The sequence below is a fragment of the Dermacentor andersoni genome, chromosome 9 (assembly GCF_023375885.2).
Source record: "Dermacentor andersoni chromosome 9, qqDerAnde1_hic_scaffold, whole genome shotgun sequence".
NCBI classification, from domain to species: Eukaryota; Metazoa; Arthropoda; class Arachnida; order Ixodida; family Ixodidae; genus Dermacentor; species Dermacentor andersoni.
In genome coordinates, this window is record NC_092822.1 from 107426348 (window position 1) to 107432780 (window position 6433).

The window sequence follows — 6433 nt, forward strand, 5'->3', positions numbered from 1 at the left end:
CACAGCCATTCCGGCTGTGCGCGGTCAGCAATCTCTCACGTGCCGGCCGAACAAAAGTGTCCTGCAGGTACGTAAATGAACCTACGAAACCACGTACACATACTTTCACGCTGTCAACACCTGAAACTTTGGTAATTACGCGCGTGTTTGAGTACACCGCGTGCTTCCGTCGTGTTTCAGCAACACGAACTCTCAACGTCGCGCGCTTTACGCCTTAAATACGCCTTGAATAATGGTCCTTTTCTTTATTTCTTCTGCAATTCCAACACGAAATTCTAAAGGCCAGTTACCGACTGACGAAGAAAGATCTCGATTGAAAAAACTGCTCCGCAGGGCTCGAACGAACTTTTCTGCAGATTTCCTCCCGTAGCGTGTTAGCCGTCGTCTGCTACGGCAGGCCCACCACCGGCGGCGCCACCATCGAGGCCGCGCCGAGCGGAGGAGGAGGGAAGTGAATGGCGCTACTTTGGGAGATTGAGGGGCTTTAAGCGAGGTGCTTGCAAACAGCGCCGCAAGTTGCAGAAGTCGGACCTACGGAATGTGAAGCAGACGACGGGACGAAGGCGATCGCACTGCTTCCAGTAATTTCGCACTTTCGTTTTTATGGCTTGACGTACAGGAAAACGCGTTTTTGTGTTTCTGTTTTTGAGAAAGGTCACCACTTGTGCGAGGCAGGCCACATTCATGGCACCAGGTAATATATAAAGTAGCAATTTAGGGCAAATTACGACGCAAAGGCCCACGTCATCATAACTTACCGTGGTAAGCGAAGACGTGGACTGCCAGCATTTATATTCCAAATGTTAGCTTGCTGTAACGGCAACATTGCTGCATATTGATTCATGTAAGCAGGGGAACATTTAATATAGCATTTCACCGAGGACGTATGAAAAATATAAAATACATGCCGCATGGTATGCAACCATGGGACCGCGGGGTGTTTACCACTGGGCATGTGCCCCACGGGCCAACGGGTATCTGCCGCTGTTATATAAACCGATTTTGACATCCACTTAGGTCACTGCAAGTATCAAATCATACCTACACAGCGACATTCACGTAATTTGTTTTTTTCTTTTATTGCAAATGGGCGCTCGCGTGGATGTTACCTTTTTTTTCGGCTCATCAAAAATTGCGTTCTTCCCAAATGCGACCTTCAACATCACGTTGGGGCTCTTGAAGGGCTTTCACTGGGCGATATCGAACGAAGAGCCTTTCGGTGCTACCGAAACGGCTCAATAACACTGCTCTCATTTTCTCGCTAATCATAAAACGACGAAGCATTCGTTAGAAGACTCATAAGGTTGCCGGAGTAACAGCGGTGGTTATGACCGATAACATGGACGCTTGCGCGTCTACAGTTTGGCTGCAATAGCGAATCTACAAATTGGGCACGTTGCTTGAGATAAGGGATTGAATCAAATTCCTAACGCAGCAGGCATAGCAACACGATGCCCAAATTGTATGAATGTTTCTCTCATGCCGACGCCAACTACAGTGCAGCACCTCTCAACGAACGTCTCTTGTACGGAATGACCTATATAACGAACGAATCATTCTGTCCCTGTTGTGTGAGCTGTGTGCTGAGCGACCTTTACAATGAAGTGACCGGTATAACGCAGGATTCCTGAGGCCCCAAGCACTACGTTATAAAGCCCACCGACTTCATTATATTTCTTTGGCATGACTGGCACGTATACGTCAAGTCCCACATAGTACAAGCTAGAGCACTTGTGTGCGCTCCCTCGCTCTCGACCACAAGAATTAACTACTTGCTTTCTTGCGTCACGAGCGAGAGCGTATCAGTTTGTCCCATTGTCGCCTTGTGGCAGCGAACGATTTGGGACGCTGTGTTAAACTGCACCCCGTCTTCGGGGTCGGCTCTCATTCCCCAGGCGTTCCCTCGTAGTAGAACGCTAGCAATCCTCTGCGAGTCATTCTACCGCCTTTGGCATCGGCTCAGGATGTAGCGTTTCTTTCTGGAGTAAGAAATATTCGAGCCCTGCGGAGCAGTTTTTTCAATCGAGATCTTTCTTCGTCAGTCGGTAATTGGCCTTTAGAATTTCGTGTTAGAATTGCGAAGGAAATAGAGAAAATGACCATTATTCAAGGCGTATTTAAGGCGTAAAGCGCGCGAAGTTGAGAGTTCGTATTACTGAAACGACGCAAGCACGTGGTGTACTCAAGCACGCGCGTAATTACCAAAGTTTCAGGTGTTGACAGCGTGAAAGTATGTGTACGTGGTTTCGTAGGTTCATTCACGTACCTGCAGGACACTTTTTTTCGGTCACGCGTGAGAGATTTCGGCTGTGTGCGGTCAGCAATGCCTGGCAACAGGGCCGTTTTTTCATTGCGGGGTGCTTTGGTAATCGTGACGATATATTGGTTTTTTTTTTTTACAAGTACTGCTCCAGGAGGGCACATGTAATGGCTAACGGAGGCCTCTGAAGAGCACATGACATTACAATAATGCAGGCGTCGCAGGGAGTGTTCGCATACAAAAATGGCTGTCCGCGATCTTATGCCGCCATGGAATGCACAGGCTTCGGCGAGCCCCATCCAGCCTGGTTCTAGCATTGGTGTTCCCGTTGCCGCTTTGGTGCCCTGGAGGCGCCGTCAATAATACGAAATAATGACAAGGTGTTACAACAAGTAAATAAAATTTATTGAAGAAATACAATCGCGCCGAGGCGCCAACTTCTAAAGCAGCGCTAGCGCGCCTGCGCGAGTATTATGAAACGCCAACGAGGAATTTACCGGCCCACGTACGACTCTACGATCAAAGTGCACGTTAAAAATCCCCAGGCGAGCAAGATAAACTTATCCGGAACCATCCACTACGACCTCCATCCTAGCTTTAGTCGCTTCGGAACATTAACAACATTAATCACCACAAACCAAATCTATACATGCGGGCGTACATTCGAAGCTAAAAGACTGCATCGTAAGTCATAGTGAGCCTTGCAATAGCGTCGAGAATGTGCTAAATTCTGGTGGAGCTCAAAACACACCCTGAATAAAGTCGCTTTTATGTCACAGGCCAGCTGCAGATGCGTGCATTTCACCGCAAGACGATACTACATGAAACAAAGAGAGCACATTCTAAAAAAGAAAGTCAAACGACGCGCTAAAAACCACGCAGAGCATGAACACCCACTTTTTCGAAGCGGAAGGCGTTAACTAGGCTCAAAATAAGAGGTTGTGAGTAGCCGTGGCCCTTACCTCACTAAGCCGTGCGTTCTTTGCCACTTCCTCGAAGTCAGCCCGCCCGATCCTGCGAATCCACACTTCTTTTTGCGTTGCGCCCGCCAGACGGCAAAGCAAAAAGCTTTTTGCCCTCGCTGTGTCTGTTGCGGCAACCGAAGGCGCAGCAGCATGGCATCGCAATTAAGTTCTCGGCCCTACACATTCTAATACGCTAACGCACTCCGTCAGTCCGCCTGCCGTACTTTCGTCGCGCAGGCCCAAGAATGTAGGTCGGCGCGCGCTGGAAAGAAAAAAATATACAAAAGCGCGGCGCCTGCTCCGCGCTGGAAAGAAAAAAATATACAAAAGCGCGGCGCCCGCTTCCACGTGACACAGATTGGCCAATGGGGGAGCGGAGGAGGCTGGGGCGACAGGAGGCGTGGAGGAGGACGCGCCAGGGTGAGCGGGGTGGCGGAAAGATCTAAGAATGGCGCTACTTTTGGAAAATTGAGGGGCTTTAGGTTTAGCTGCACCCTCCTCCTCCGCTTTCCTCCTCGCGTTCTATTCGCTATCGCCGTCTTTCTTGCCCCGCTGCTTTTCGTGTACGCTCTTTCTTCCTTTGCTGTTCTCGTTCGCTCAGTTACGCTCACGTTCAACGCAAGAGCGGGCAACGAAGAGGTGCGCACTAACGTTACGGATGAAGACAGGAGACGTACGCCTCTCTATTTTTCTTTCTTCAGCTGCTTCGCCGATAGCAAAGGTTCCCGTTCTCCGTTCATTATAATTGCTTTTGTCGTTGCAATGTTTCGACATTCCTAAAGTCATAGAAACTAGCCAACTCTTCATTCATGGTTCTTTTCACACAGCTTAGCGCGACCAGAGTCGTCGGTGGCAGCAAGTGTTAACATGCCAGCGCGTTTGAGATCGCCGTCGATGCACAGCAAACAGTCATGTGCCCGGACGCAAGTAGAGCTGAAAAGCGCGAGGAAGGAAAATATGCCGTAAAAGGAAGACTAATGCATTGATAAGATGGCAAAATTGCGAGTACAAGTCTGAGTGTTCGCATGCGTAGCCAAGGCTTCGAATCCGTTACAGCTGTGGAGGGGAAGACAGGCAATTCCCATTTGACACCAAGCTCTTGCATATGAATGGCTCCTTTTTTAATCTTAGAAGTGCTAGATCATAGCGAAGCAGTGTCGGAAATGTGCAGTGCTTTGCGATTTAAACGCAGTACACGAAGCACACAGCTGCCACTGTCCCTTCTTTTTTTGATGCCACAGCTGAGCACTAGCTGATCGCCGTCGGACCAACTGTAGTCGCAATGCGTCATAAAAGTTCTCGCTTTCACTGCGTACCACGATGCATCACCTCGGTGTCCCCGGCGCTTACAGTCGGCGCAAAAAGTACCGGCGACCATGCGCTTCGACAATGGCGTTTCAATTTCAGAGCCCTGTACATATGTTGCCTACAGAGCCGGGCGTTTCTAGTCTTTCCGCTGTTCCACCTGGTGAGGCGGCAATGAAGAAGGATTGAGGGGAATGGCGTAATAGCTACAGTCATGTTTCAGTAACTGTTCGTGGACCCAGAACGCGGCTGGGCAAATATACTTTGCAATTGTATCACGATACGACACAAGATACTCGGGCAACAAGTATTTGAGATACAGATTGAAGATACTACCGCAATTATTGTAGCCGATACGATAGTTTCGATTTGTATCTTAAGAGACTTCGATACATTGCCCACTTTCCTATTACAGATGTATGCAATGTAGCAGCAAACGCACATGCACAGAAATGTTTTCTTCGAAATTTCTTAACTCAGACCAGCCTTGTTTCACATGAATGAAATGTCTGTTATTAGATCGAAATCTGTCGTTCGGCGAAAAGTATAATATTTTCATTCCGGAACAATTTATTGGGATTTCCTTAGCACTTGAACAAGAAAGCTCTTCGTACGCTGCGGTATCATCGCATTTTGCTTGTCGTTTTGTACTAGACGGGGGTCGCTGCCCTGCGTGACGAACAGCTTCGGCGACACCATCAAATTAAAAGAACATCAATAAGAAGCCTCTGTACTACGACACAAATACTAGTGTGCAGTTTTATCTTGTGCGTAAACGTATTGCCGTTTATGCATGTAACGTTCTCCGAAAAATTGTTTTTGGTGCTCGCGATCAACAACCACGTACACAAAATAGCCGCTTAACCACAAGTCTTCCCGAAGCGGCGCCATATCCACACCTCGATTCACAGCAGTGAGCTTACATCAACGAGATCCTTGAAATCGCTGACGTGTGAAAGCCACTAGACGCAAGGCAGCTTCATTCTTGCATTCTTCAGACTTTGGAACAAAGCACTACGAATCATAAACTTCGATAACGTCAATCAATGGCGCCATCACAATCTTCGTGAGAGGAGCCGCAAGCCTTGGGGTAGGCAGATAGTAGGGTGGCTACGACGAAGTGTCGCGGCACCGACGCAACTAAAAGACAACATTAAATAAACGAGAGGTCGCTGGCGCGCCAACGTTTGGGCGCTAGTGTTTGTCGAGAACGCGCATGCGCCACCACGTGACTCTGCTTCGCCAATAGCGACGCGCAGACCTCGTCGCCTGCCGCCGCTGGAGGGCTCTGGCGAAAAGAGAAAAGAATATTGCTGCCCTTAATCTTATTCAGATGGCTTATTAGCACTCGTGTCAGCTTGAGAAGCGGATTTCAGCTAACGTTTATAGTTTCGCACGGGAATGCTGCGATAGCCAGCGTCTTGTATCTTGAGATACACGATACTGATACACGTCTTGCCAGACGTATCATGAGACCGATACTAGACGCCCAAAGAGTGTCTATGATAGTATCTAACATACATGAGAAGAAAGCGGTTTATCGAGGGGCTTGATTTTTATTAGTCATATCATTAGAAGCCAATTAACACTGACACCAAGGACAAGATAGGGGAAATTACTCTTGCTTGTTAAATGAAAAAACGAAACGATAAACAATGGAAATTAAAGTGGATGAAGAAACATCTTGCCCGCAGGTGGGGAACGAAGGTTGTGGGAAGTTGCGGCAAGTTGTTTTTTCAACCACTTTCATTGCGATTAATTGATCGTTTTTTTATTACCTTATTTGAGCACAAGTAATTTCCCCTATATTGTCCTTCGTGTCAGTGTTTGCTGGCTTCTTAGGATATGACGCATGTATCTTACGTCATCTTCGATACATTCCAGCACTGGCACAGACATGGGA